The following is a 15,016-nucleotide window of genomic DNA, read 5'->3' as shown; positions in this document are numbered from 1 at the left end:
TAGTACGATCCTTCATCATCTACTATTTGTAAGCGTACTTAAGCCAGTGGTGAAGAGTCGGTTAAGTTTGCTTTTCGGTTATCCAAAACGTGTAATGGTTGATCAATATTCATCAAATAATAACTACTTACTAATCGAATCGTTTTAATTAGTCAACTTGCCAAAAGAAAACCTGAGTGGGGTGTGTAAGCCAATTTATACTCGCACTCGGGCCTTGCCCATTCGGCGAGTGCTCCGATAAGAGTGTTAGTCATTTTAGGTTGTTGGAGCATAATGCACAGACAGAATGTAACCCTGGTTAGAGCTACCATGTTTTTTTAACGTGCATCAGAGTATAGCACTGTTACACGGAACCCCTATTTAACATCCCTCCTCCCGGAAGACGATCAGTTTTTTAGTTATGCGGCGGGGAATCGTACCTGTGACCCCTGGATTGACAGTGAAGTGTATTACTCAATCACGGATCCGTCACAGACAACATATGAACAAATTATCAGCTTTATACATTTGGCTACTATACGTGATAATCACTTAGTGTTGCATTTTTGTGAGGACCAATGAAAATCGAGGATTTTTTAATTTTTTTCTTCGTTTTGTTACGTAGATCGAATCTGACCATTGCACCTACAAACACCGAACAAGCAAGAGTGCAATTACGAGACCCTACAAAAACCCCGAAACAAGGCGGCTCTTTGATATGTAGAAAGCAAAAAAAGGAACTCTAACATATTCATAGGCGTTAGAAGGAGGGACTACAAAAGTTGCGTAAACGTACTTTATACTCATTGTAGTTACACAGGTTGTAAAATATTACAATCTAAAATATAGGAACGTAGAATTAAATTACCGATAATTGACCATGATCTACGCACCTAAGCAATTTTAAAGTGAACATTCGGTCGCTGATTATGATCGCAATTCGCTTTTAACATGAATGTTAGAAAAACACACACAACAAAATATAGTCGTCAATCAGTTTGATTTTATTTAAACAAAACAAAAAATAATAATAACAAAAACAATTATTTCGCAAAATTAACACAACAGGAAAAGCATCCACTGATTTTGTTGCGGTAAACGTTGTGAGTGAAATCGGCTTACGGGTTGACAATATCAATGTCACACATTCTGCTCTCGGGTTGACAATATCAATGTCACACATGCTGCCATATGATATTCATATAATACTCACTTTACATCAAAGCTTCTTTACCGCACCACCAACCTTCCTGGCAGCCTTCTTGATGCCAAAACCAATTCTTTCCACACCCTTCTTGATATGTCTTCCAAGTATCTTAAGTGCCTTTTTAACAAACCATCATTCCGTAGGGTTCAGCAGAACCAACAGCAGCACAAGGACACTAACGGTGCTTGAATCCCATTTTGATTATTTTTTTTCTGAAATGAAAAATGTGCATTTTCGTTGAATACGAAAATACGAAAATACACGATTCTAACGCTCTCTTAATGTCATGAATAAACATAACAAACAAGTGGGATTTTTTGGTGTATATGAATCAAATAGAATAACAATGTAATGGACCAAGAACACGTGACATTAAAATAAAGCGTAAAATAGTCCAATTGCAGTCTTCGCCTATTAAAAAAATCATGTAACGTTCTAACCCTTTGCTGAGAAGTTTCTAAAAAGAAACTTACCCACATGATTTATGTTGGCAACGATTTTAGGTTTATTATTTTTTAAATGGATTGATTTTTCTTACTTATATACACATATACCACTGTTCTAGCAAGTGGCAGGTGCTCTTTCATTGAAAGTAGCATTTTGTTCACATTCACGGCAATCCATAGAGCAATATAACACACATTTGCTTCTTGTTATGTTTCATTTTAAAGTAACAAAATGTTAATTTTGAATATTTTAAAGTTTTCCCGATATTTTTTTTATAAAGGCATTTTGGTATTGGAGAAACAAATCAACAACATTGCTATATAATCATAGTAAAACCTTGTTTTGTTACCTCCCTTAAATATATTTTATCGTAAATGAATCATCATAAAAGAGTTATTAAAATAATGCAATCAGTGCACAACTGAATTAATGGTTAATCAATTTAAACTAAACATAGAGGTTATGTTAATATCTAAAATGCACAAAAATATTTTTGCCACTTAATGGTGCATGGCTTACTTTAGCACCGTTTTCTATATCTGACAATATAGAACGTGAGAAAGTTCAATGAAAATTACAAAACAGCTGAGTTGAACGCTTAACCAATAAGCTTCACATGACTTGTCATCGTCAAGTGAAGCTAAATCTAAAATAAAAAAAAATCGCTTACATAAAATAAGGCTGTTGACATAGGTCTTACTTTCTTATGCCAGGAGCTGAAATTGCATTTTCCAAAATAATTTGTCATGATATGCAGAATCGTTGCTTTTATACGTTCCGGTTAGTGATATGCGGTTTATCATCTGAAGTCGATTCGTTTACTTCCGTCTTCGTTCGAATGCTACGGGGAGTTCTGTACGTCGCGGTCAACCTCATTGTAATCGTTCATTACTTTCTAGAGCTGTTTATAAACTTGTTTGTGAGAGAAATACTTCGAAAATTAAGTTGCACACGTACACCTAGATTATAACATCCATATTCAGCCAATGAAATCACACACTACCCTTGATTACGAAATTTATAGCCTAACAATTTAAAATGCATGCCGTCATAATTTGGTTTGGCATTGACAGACCAAATAAAGGAGAAATAATTTTGTTCAGTTTAGTTTTAAAGACTTTAGAAAATCATTTAATAGGGCACATCCTTGGAAATGCCATATTGTGAATAGGGCTCTTTAAAATGTGATAGGTGAAAGTGTTCTAGAGGATAAGCCTAGGTGTCTGCCTCAAATCCAAGGCTGTGGGTTCAAGCCCCACCAAGATACTTTCTTATGGCCCCAGAAAAAGAGCGTCCATACTAGTTTCTACTAAGGCCACCGACCTGAGAGTGATTCTGTTAGCTTTCAGCTTGCATAGCAATCTAGCTAAAATGACTAGGCATGAAATAAGATACTAGTTGACGGGCAACAGTTTTATTTTTTTTGTGTTGATTTGTTTTACAGTCTGTCGGAATGTTTATTATAACGGATGAGCATTGCTTACTGCAACCAATTTTTATTTTCTTTATTAAGTTGAATTTAACGAACACAAAACATGACTTGGGATTTTACGGGTACATTTTTATTTCATTGATTGTATGGGTTTATTGACTAGACTGATGTAATAATAGTTAATCTGACAGCATTTCCTTTTCTTTGTTTGAAGAAAATGTGTTGAGGTCCTGGCATAGCATACGTGTCATTATCAATGTTGTGTGCAAATAATTCATTCAAACAATGTATTAAAAACCATAAGGTCAAGCCAAATACTCAAAGAAGCTTGGTTATTGCCAAAGAGACCGGTCATATATTTAGACAAAAAAATGCATAGAAATATAAACTTTGACGCATGGTTATGCTTGAGATCACTTATTGTGAGTTTATGGTTAAGACTGTGACATTCAGTATTTTTTATAATGCAGATTTAAGTTGTGTGTTAAACATCAGAAAGATTGTGAAGTCTCCCAAAATACTCAAAGCACTTAAAAGGGCTTGGCACAGAAATGAAATTTAAAAATGGGAGCAAAAACTAAATTATACTCAGTATTACATTGGATTGCATACAGATGGCTCCGTAATTGCTTGACTAATATTTAAAATAAAATTAAGGGACATATTGATCAAACTGATAATTACTAGAATGATACTTGTTTGCATTGTATGGAATCGGACATTAAAAAGAGTCATTATGTGTGAACAGTGATATAAAGGCTTATTATTCAAAATAGGTTGTTTAGTATTATTGAAATAAAATCTGGTATACATTGCTGAAAAGCTTAGTAACCTGGTTGAATATTTTGTTTTAGGCTTTTATTTACAAAAAAAAGTTCAATTGGGTATCTTATCAGGTACTGTTTTGGTTGTTTGTTTTTTAATAAAAAGTGACAATTTACTCAAAGATATTAAGACTAGCAATTACTGATTAAGTCAAATATGTTGTGTATGCGACTTTTAATGAGGTTTATCCACAGCCTATGAGGAAAAGTAAGCTCTATTTCAAGCGTGATCTGCCATGAACAAATACTTTTTGAAGACAGTCAAGTTCTGCCAACTTATCTAACACAACGTTTCGGCCGCACTCCCACGCACTTTGTATGGTACATTGCCCGTTGAATAGCCACCACCCCAACCCAACTCCACAGAACTGATTGCAAATAAATGTTCAGTTTGCTGTCCAAATCCAATAATGTTAAATGGCAAAGCCATGCATGGCTTTCAACTGATAAAGCTGACTGGGGGTCAAGTTCACGCCAACCCCACCACAACCAACAGAGTTAGCTGGAAAAAAAAACATACGCAAACTATGGCCTAAAACTTACTTTTCATTGGGTAATTGTACGCTGGTTAGGAAAATGCTGACATTTAGTCCATGCATGCATTTAATCCGATGTAATGATTCATGCATGGCATGAACTATGACCATTTCGTTTTATTAATACTGTCAATTAAGTACATTTTCTGTGTGCTCAATAATTTTCAACAGGAAAGATATTCACATTGCAAAAAAGGCTGATGAATCGATTAGTTAATACTTTTCAAGTTTTTCCCATTCAAAGTTAATTTACTCAGGTTGGCGGGATGGGGCTTCACTAGCACTGGAGTTCGCTTCCTCTGCTGCAGTGGACAACACCATCAACAAAGCTATGTTTCATCTCGCTCGCTTTTTTATTAGAATTTCTTGAAAGTCCGAAAATCTGTTTCTATCAATAAATCAAATTTTCTTTTTTAAAGAAATACACATAAGTGAATAGGCATTTTCTGTTGGTTATTGAAATCTTACAGTGAACGTGCTAAAAGGCACCAACATTGTTCCCAAGATCTCTTTAACCGAACCCGAGTAGTAGAAAATGTTTATTTAGTGTCCGTGTATTTCAATAAATATAGTATTGTATTTTTGATGGGGCTTCGTTTTTTTTAGATTGAATGATATTAATAATATATTCATCACATGGAAAGTCTTAAGAAAACCTTTTTTTATTATTTTAGATAATGCTAGTTTATAAGCACCTCTATTCATATGTTTAATATTTGTTTGTATTATGATTGTTCTTGATTTAATTATATATAAACTTCATATTGGAACATGTGATGCTGCTTCTGTTCAAATGTTTTAGTGTCCACTGTACCGGAAGGGTCCAACCATCCACCCGAAGAGATGCCCCTTGCAGTGGAGTTGGCTATTGATGAAAACCCACCAATGAGGCGATGATGGCTCACAGCGGCACTGGATGAGGTAAAAATATGTTTTGAAACCTCATTCATATTTATATTGGTAAAAAAAGATAATGATAATAGTGATAAGTAAAATGCGTCCAGTCAATGAGTGTTCAAGGGTTAAATATGTAATGGATGGTTATTATGGTCCTTCATTCGGAGAATGATGATGAGGCGGTGGGTGAGAATAAGTATGAAGATGAGGACGAAAAAGAAGAAAAACGCTTCTGCTGCTGCTGCTGCTGCTGCTGATGATGATGATGATGGTGACAGATGAAGATTATGACAGATGAAGACGATGATGATAGTGATGAGGATGAAGAGGGGCTGAGAAGAAGAAGAAGAAGAAGAAGAAGAAGAAGAAGAAGAAGAAGAAGAAGAAGAAGAAGAAGAAGAAGAAGAAGAAGAAGAAGAAGAAGAAGAAGAAAAAGAAGAAGAAGAAGAAGAAGAAGAAGAAGAAGATATTAGTGCTTACTTGGGCATTCAAGATATTCACATTGCAAAATAGGCTGATGAATCGATTAGTTAATACTTTTCAAGTTTTGCCCATTCAAAGTTTATTTATCTAATTTACTCAGGTTGGCGGGATGGGGCTTCACTAGCACTGGAGTTCGCTTCCTGTGCTGCCGTGGACAACACCATCAACAAAGCTATGTTTCATCTCGCTCGCTTTTTTATTAGAATTTCTTGAAAGTCCGAAAATCTGTTTCAATCAATAAATAAAATTTTCTTTTTTACAGAAATACACATAAATGAATAGGCATTTTCTGTTGGTTATTGAAATCTTACAGTAAACTTGCTAAAAGGCACCAGCATTGTTCCCAAGATCTCTTTAACCGAACCCGAGTAGTAGAAAATGTTTATTTAGTTTCCGTGTATTTCAATAAATATAGTATTGTATTTTTGATGGGGCTTCGTTTTATTAGATTGAATGATATTAATAATAAATTCATCACATGGAAAGGCTTAAGAAAACCTTTTTTTATTATTTTAGATAAAACTAGTTTATAAGCACCTTTATTCATATGTTTAATATTTGTTTGTATTATGATTGTACTTGTCCAGTCAATGAGTGTAATGGATGGTTATTATGGTCTTGCATTCGGAGATGCACTTGAGGTTTCAGATACACCTGCCCCATTACCTCCACTGCAGGTTAGGATCCAGATGCATCTGTCCCATTACTTCCACTGCATGTGAGATTCCAGATAGACCTGCCCAATTACTTCCACTGCAGGTGAGGCTCCAGAAACACCTGCCCCACTACTACCAATGCAGGTGAGGCTCCGGATACACCTGCCCCACTACTTCTACTGCGGGTTAGGCTCCAGATACACTGCCCCACTACTTCAAATGCACGAGAGACTCCAGATACACCTGCCCCACTACTACCACTGCAGGTGAGGCTCCAGATATACCTGCCCCACTACAGCCACTGCATGGGAGGCTCCAGATACACCTGCCCCACTACTACCACTGCAGGTTAGGCACCAGATACACCTGCCCCACTACTTCCACTGCAGGTTAGGCACCAGATACACCTGCCCCACTACTACCACTGCAAGTTAGGCACCAGATACACCTGCCCTACTACTACCACTGCAGGTTAGGCACCAGATACATCTGCCCTACTACTACCACTGCAGGTTAGGCACCAGATACACCTGCCCCACTACTTCCACTGCAGGTTAGGCACCAGATACACCTGCCCCACTACTACCACTGCAGGTTAGGCACCAGATTCACCTGCCCCACTACTTCCACTGCAGGTTAGGCACCAGATACACCTGCCCTATAACTACCACGACAGGTGAGGCACCAGATATACCTGCCCTACTACTTACACTGCAGTGGAGGCACCAGATACACCTTCGCCATATCTACCAATGCAGGGGAGGCTCCAGATACAACTGCCCCACTTATTCCACTGCATATGAAACGCCAAATACACATGTCCCACTTCTTCCACTTTAAGGGAGGCGCCTTATACATATGCCTCACTACTACGACTGCAGTTAAGGTGGAAGATACACCTGCCCCACTTCTACTACTGCAGTTGAGGCTCAAGAAACACCTGTCCCGCTATAACTAATGCAGAGAAGAAATTAAGACTTATGAAAATATAACCTCTAATATAGTACTTGAATCCTGAAAGGTTACTCTTTTATCCTTCATACACGAAAACAGACATAATAAGCAAAGTGTATTAATAGTTAATAAACAAGCATCCATGTAAACAAAAAGCAGAACTATACAATATATCCTATTACATGTAATTCATAATTATAGATCATGGCATTAAGACATGTATGCATGTTAGACAAATAAATGCCTGAAGTGTATCATTTCGCAAACGTTTTTATATTTTCACAATAATGCTGCAATGGGTTTCAAGCAACATTATATACTACTTTTATATTTACAACTTTTGTTCAGTACCACAGTTGATCAATGTAACTCAAAAATAATTTTAAAGATTGAACACATAGATTATCGTCAAGGTTTAGCTTTATCAATTCTGAAAAACAAATTGTAATAACTGAGAATTGGCTCCAGTTCACAGAACCAGTTCAAATAATCTATTCCTAATACCTTCGATAATCTACTCTTAGAGTTAATTTCTACTACTTTCATTGTTTGGACAAAATTGGATGAAATGATACATTCCCTATTGCATAGTTGCATTTTTTACAATCCTCTACATCAAGTCGAAAGTAGAGATTGCATAATGAGTGTAAAGCATTTAAGTATGTTTTAGTAATTGTTGTAAAGATTGCTTAAGTGCAACAGAAAACATGGTTTATATTGGGTCTAGATGAGACTGGATTTGAAAAGAAACAGCATGTATTTGACACATTGTCTTTGAGCCCTTTAAAGGTTTAAAAATTGTTATTACGTTAGGTAGCTCCATAATTCGATACCACCAAGAGCACGTAGAAGTATCATTGCATTTTATCTAAAAACATTAAACAGCAACAATGTTCCTGTGCAATGTTTGCCAAGTATGAATTGTGTATCATACAAAAGAAGTGCTGCGACTTGGTACATACACAGTGGCTTGATGACAAAGGCTCATTAAAGTCACAATAAAAAAAATCAACTAGCCAAAACTATATTTTATACATACTTGAACATGAATATCATCAATATAATACAAAAAGGTTCTCCTGTCAAATATTCAACCCGTCGTCTGTTGCGTGTGTGTTTTTCCACCGTTTTTGATAAAATGCAAACTATACGACGGGTTGAATAATTGACAGGAGAACCTTTTGAGGTAAGGTAACGATAGTCTATGTAAAAGTGTTGCGTGTTCCCGTGGTTCCCGTCCTTCGGTCGCTTTGGCTAATCGATGAAGGCGAGCCGGGTACTACGTCATTTTGACAGCACAATGTCTTCCTAGCGCTTGTGATAATTCGCATTTTGAAGCATTTTCGTCGTATACTGTTTCTCGCGACAAGAATACCGGTGTTAACCTGCACATAACTGGTCGCTGCATATATGAGCCAGGTATTTTGTTTGTAGCTTAGTTGGAAGTTATCATTTTCGACGAGAATTGGTCTTTGTTTACATTTTCGCCGGGCGAACATTCTTCACTTGTTTCATAATACAGTATAGGGTATTTTTTTCAAATCTCATTTTATGTTTATGGCAATGTATTATATTGATGATATACATGTTCAAGTATGTATAAAATATAATTTTGGCTAGTTGAATTTTTTTATTATGACTTTAATGAGCCTTTGTCATCAAGCCACTGTGGGTACATAAAAGAAACATAATCAAATATTTTCTTTAATGTACATTTCGAAAGGAACATTGATAGTATAAAACATTTCAATACATTTAATGGGAAAAATATTGTGTTGCTTTAAAAAAACATTAAGAGATAAAAAGTCATTAAATGTGTATCATTGGTCAAGCAAGGTATATTAAATTATCAGTCAGTCTAATTGTTGACGACATAATACATTATAGGCCACGTTTATCACATTTTAACGTCATTGAAACGACGTTTGAAGTCTATGGTTTGCAGCACAGCGTCAGCCTTACTTTGAACATATATGTTGCGGAAGGAGAAAGTAATTTCAAAAAGAAGGAACGGTAACACACTAGCAACTAAGCTTAGTTTGTGTCCTTTGTTTGCTTCCCTTTATTTCATTTAGCTTAACGTGTTTGATTGTTAAGTGTATGAATTTAAAACAATGTTTGTTGAACAGCTATAGTTGGGTATTCCGCCTGTTTTTAGCCCATAAGACACATGTTCGCTGATTATATTTTGCAGAACGAGGGTTCGGTGTTTTTGCAGTACATTAAGTTTTATTGTGTAAAGTTCATCGCTTTTATGCTACGTAGTGGCCATGTCAATTATGTTGTGCAATGGTCATCGCTATTATGCTACGTAGTGGCCATGTCAATTATGTTGTGCAATGGTCATCGCCATTATGCTACGTAGTGGCCATGTCATTTATGTTGTTCAATAGTCATCGCTATTATTATACGTAGTGGCCATGTCAATTACGATTTGCAATGGTCATCGCTATAATGCTGCCTAGTGGCCATGCCAATTATGTTGTTAAATGGTCATTGCTATTATGCTACCTAGTGGCAATGTCAATTATGTTCTTAAATGGTCATTGCTATTATGCTGCCTAGTGGCCATGTCAATTGTGTTGTTCAATGGTTATCGCTATTATGCCACGTAGTGGCCATGTCAGTTATATTATTCAATGGTCATCTCTATTATGCTACGTACTGATCATATCAATTATGTTGTGCAATGGTCACAGCTATAATGCTACGTAATGGTCATGGTCAAACTGGTTATAGTCATTATGTTGTGTAGTGGTCATGGTCATTATGTAGTGTAGTGGTAATGGTCATTATGAAGTGTAGTGGTCATTGTCATTATGTAGTGTAGTGGTCATCGCCATTATGTAGTGTAGTGGTCATTTTCATTATGCAGTGTAGTGGCTGTGGTCATTATGTTGTATAATGGTCATGGTCATTATGTTTTATAGTGGTCATGGTCATCATGAAGTGTATTGGTCATTGTCATTATGTAGTTTAGTGGTCATCGTCATTAAGTAGTGTAGTGGTCATTGTCATTATGCAGTGTAGTGTTTATTGTCATTATGTTGTGTAGTTGTTATGGCCATTATGTTGTGTAGTAGTGGTCATGGTCATTATGTAGTAAGGTGACCATGGTCATTATGGTATATAGTGGTCAGGGTCTTTATATAGTGTAGTGGTCATGGTCATTATGTAGTGAGGTGGTCATGGTCATTATGGTATAAAGTGGTCAGGGTCTTTATATAGTGTAGTGGTCAGGGTCATTATGTTGTGTAGTGGTCATGGCCATTATTTAATGTTGTGGTCGTGGCCATTATGTTATGTAGTGGTAGTGATCATTATGTTGTAAAGTGGTCATGGTCATTATGTTGTGTAGTGGTAGTGATCATTATGTTGTAAAGTGGTCATTGTCATTATGTTGTACAGTGGTCATGGTCATTATGTAGTGCAGTGGTCATGGTCAATATGGTGTATAGTGGTCAGGGTATTTAAATAGTGTAGTGGTCATGGTCATTATGTTGTGTAGTGGTCATGGCCATTATGTAGTGTAGTGGTCGTAGTCTTTATGCTGTATAGTTGTCATGGTCATTATGTTGTATAGTAGGCATGGTCTTTATGTTGTATAGTGGTCTTAGTTATTATGTAGTGTAGTGGTCATGGTCATTATGGTCTATAGTGGTCAGGGGTTTTATATAGTGTAGTGGTCATGGCTTTTATGTAGTATAGTTGTCATGGTCATTTTGTTGTATAGTGGTCATAGTCATATTGTTGTATAGTGGTCATGGTCATTATGTTGTGTAGTGGTCATGGTCATTATAAGTTATTGTATAGTGGTCATGGTCATTATGTAGTGTAGTTGTTATGGCCATTATGTAGTGAAGTGGCTATGGTTTTTTTGTAGTGCAGTGATCATGCTCATTATTTTGTCTAGTGGTAATTGTCATTATGTAGTGTAGTGGTAAAGGTCATTATGTTGTCTTGTGGTCATGGTCATTATGTTGTGTAGTGGTCATGGTCTTTATGTTGTAAAGTGTTGATGGTCATTATGTTGTATAGTGATCATGGTCATCAGGTTGTATAGTTGCCATGGTCATTATGTTGTGTAGTGGTCATGGTCATTATGTTGTATAGTGGTCATAGTCATTATGTTGTTTTGTGGTTATGGTCATTATTTTGTAAAGTGGTCCTGGTCATTATGTTGTTTAGATGCCATGTGTGTTTTGTAGTTGCCATGTGAATAATTTTATGAAGTGGTAATGTTAAAAAAATTGTAGTAGCTATGCTTTTTATATTTTGTGGTCGTTATGTTTATTATGTGTTTTGGAGGTTATTTTACTTGGAGGTAAATAGCAATGTTCTATCATGTAATTGAAAAAAATGTATTGCTTTTTCGAAATTTAATTACAAGTATGTTACCTTCCATATTCCAAAATCGAGTTATGCTACTTTTTCATTAGAAAATATTCGAATTCAAGCAAATAATTAAGTGGGGTAAAATCTTGCTTGAAAAATACCTCAAAGCAATATTGTTATTCGTTGTGTACAACGAAATTATTTAAAGGTCGGTCAAACAACTCATGTCGTAGACAGTGAAGCGGGTTTAGATTTAAGTGTTTATTTTTTCAACCAGTTTACCCTTGGTTTCATCGGACTATTAGTAATAATTGTAACAATAGGGTTAAAATGGAGATGTCGATTTACCACAACGACAAATTGTGGTATTGAGGGTAAATTGCCGAGCTTCCATGCCATGACTTAAACTTAGTCACTGGTAACGTAACGCTTAATCCGACACCAGTGTGTGTATACCACGTGATAAATTACGTCATAAATGCTTCATCGGAATGTAATATCTTCACTATTTCTTTACCATTATAAATGAAACATAGCGCAGTCTACGCCGCTTACGGAGCCCCGCCTTAGGTCTTTTACCAGAGTTTGATTTAGAGTCCAGTTTCTTAAAACACTTCGACAAAACCTTTCTCAATACGGGCGTCTGAGGGAGCACTGTCAAAACATTATTTTGGAAACAGGTTTGTCGAAGTGTTTGATAGAATTAATCACCATATCAAACTCCGGTAATAAAACTAAGGCGGGGCTTCTTTAGCGACATAGAATGCCCTTTGTTTCATTTAAAATGCTGAAGTAACAGAAAAGTTATAATTGTTTAAAGTTTTCATTTTAAGCAAATTGTTGCCTTCCGACATAGCATATATGACGTAATATATCACATGGTATACACACACTGGACACTCTCTATTAAATCATACTCACAACTTTTTATGACACCCTTATTCCGTAGGTTTTTCTTAAACTGTAAAACTATGTCTTCTTAAACCAAGAAACATATTTTATTTTAGCAATTAACGTTTAAATTGTTTGGAATATTTGGCGAGGCTCCATTTTAAGTTTAAGTCCATTTGTTGAGACACAGTGATCAATTGTTATCAAATATTTGCAGACTAGCTAGGTATCACAAGGAGGAGTGATATAACATGTTGGCACAAAAGCGTTATTAAACATAGGAAGGAGAAAAAATATTGACCCGATTAAAGGCCAATTGGTCACCTACATTTTAGTGTCTATCATCACTGTGTGGGAAGGGACACTCAAAAAGTGATAAGTAAACAGACAATTATACAGTTGTTTTAATTTACTAGGTAAGATCTTGCTGTGTTAACGCATATCTACCGTATCCACAAATGAAGCAACTGTTTGAACTAATAGCTAAATGCTAAATTTGGCCTATGGTATACTTTAAAGTGCTTAAGATTTAGCAGACCTCGTAAAATGTTTCTTCAAATCTGAGATGATCACCTCAAAACTTACTGAATTTCGACAAGTATTGTTATTTTTAGGAAATATATCGAATAAATAAAAAATCTGAATCCAAGGATTTCACAAGAATAAGCTCAACTATTTTTATTGTAAGAAATGGCAATGTAACTTTCAAACTGTTAAAGATATGCCCTTAGAAATGTTTACAGTACTGTACTGGGGACAGCCGTATTATGTACTGGGGATAGTCTCAAAGTTGTGAAATGTGTGTCCTGGTGATAACATGTAAAATGGGACAAACATTGATAGTAACACTGTTAATATACACTATATATGTATATGTCTATTTCGAACTTTCAAATAATCTGCAAAAAGTGAGAGTACAATTTGATAAGAAATTATTGAGCAAATTTTAGTTAACAATGAGTTTGATCCGTGCTTTCCTTAATGAGCGTATATATGCAAGCTGTGTAAATATCAGGATTGGTCACAATACATTCTTTCTCACTGAAGTGAACGAGCGGAGACCATCATTCTGTTCTAAGTAATACCAACATCGACCAGAGCTTAGAAAAAAGATTTACGTGATCCAAATTTGATCACAATATCTCATTCCCTACTGGTGACTTTCTGTTTGCAAAAACGTACCTACTTGAATAACAAAGCAATAGTATATATAAGAATAGCAAACACCACATAAATTCTACGGTCATATGTTTTGTGTTACTCAATCAATCAGCTTACCGGCGTGTTTCAAATATTTAGATATTGATGCTTGTGAAAAACACATCATGGTTGACTAATATGTATGACTGAAACAGTTTTAAGTGCATACAGATAAACAACATGTCTTTGCTCTCATCCCTCAATATGGACAACATCGAACAATTTCCCTCGAGCTCGCGTATAGATAAATAACCGTAATCATTACCACAGTCTCGTTTATCTAAATACATCGTTACTATCCTCAGGTCACTTAATAGCTATCCCCTGTGCAGTTATTTATTTGCTTCATCTATCCCCAGTACACTGCCAGAGCATCAAAAGGTATGAATATCTCCGTTACAGCAAAATATATCATATTTATATTTTACACAATACTAGATTATGTAATTACAATGAAATCGCTCGATTCAGTTTTTATTGTTATTTTCAATTTATTGATTTATGTTTGAAATCGTACCACATAAATGAACATTTGTGAGAATTGGGCTATAATACTAAAGAGGAGACACATTTCCATCATAGTCATATATTGCACAGTATCAAGTAATTCAAAACTCTTCGATTTTGTTAAATGTATCACCATAAAATACAAAAAATGATAGAAAACTGTCCATGTGTCAAAATCATACGCTTATCGATTGATCACTTTTTGAGCTATATCCGGTGTCCGTTCCCACACAGTGATCATGTCGACCTTCATTAAAGATGCACTATTACTCCCAAATAAGATTTAACACATTTAATACAATTGTTTAAATATACCGAAACGGCTGAACAAATGTCGAAAACAATGGTTCTTATAGATTATACCGCGTTTAATTTAAAAGAAATGTGCAGAAAGCACGGTATTGCTACCTTATGAGGCCATAGTTAATCGCAGTAAATCTTTTAGCATTCACCAACCATTTTATTTTTATTTTTAGCTATTAAATACACAGTTATAATAGTGTTTATAGTGATTAATATTTTCCATAAATGCATTATTTGGTAAGTAGTTGAGGGTATATCACTCAAAAATTATGTTTGTTTTACATGTATATGTATTGATTTTGAATAAGAGTGTCACTTTAAAGGGTTAAGCAATAGGCAATTTCAATAATTGCAACAATAAAGCA

The sequence above is a fragment of the Mya arenaria genome, chromosome 15 (genome assembly GCF_026914265.1).
Source record: "Mya arenaria isolate MELC-2E11 chromosome 15, ASM2691426v1".
Taxonomy (NCBI): Eukaryota; Metazoa; Mollusca; class Bivalvia; order Myida; family Myidae; genus Mya; species Mya arenaria.
This window is presented reverse-complemented; position numbering follows the sequence as displayed.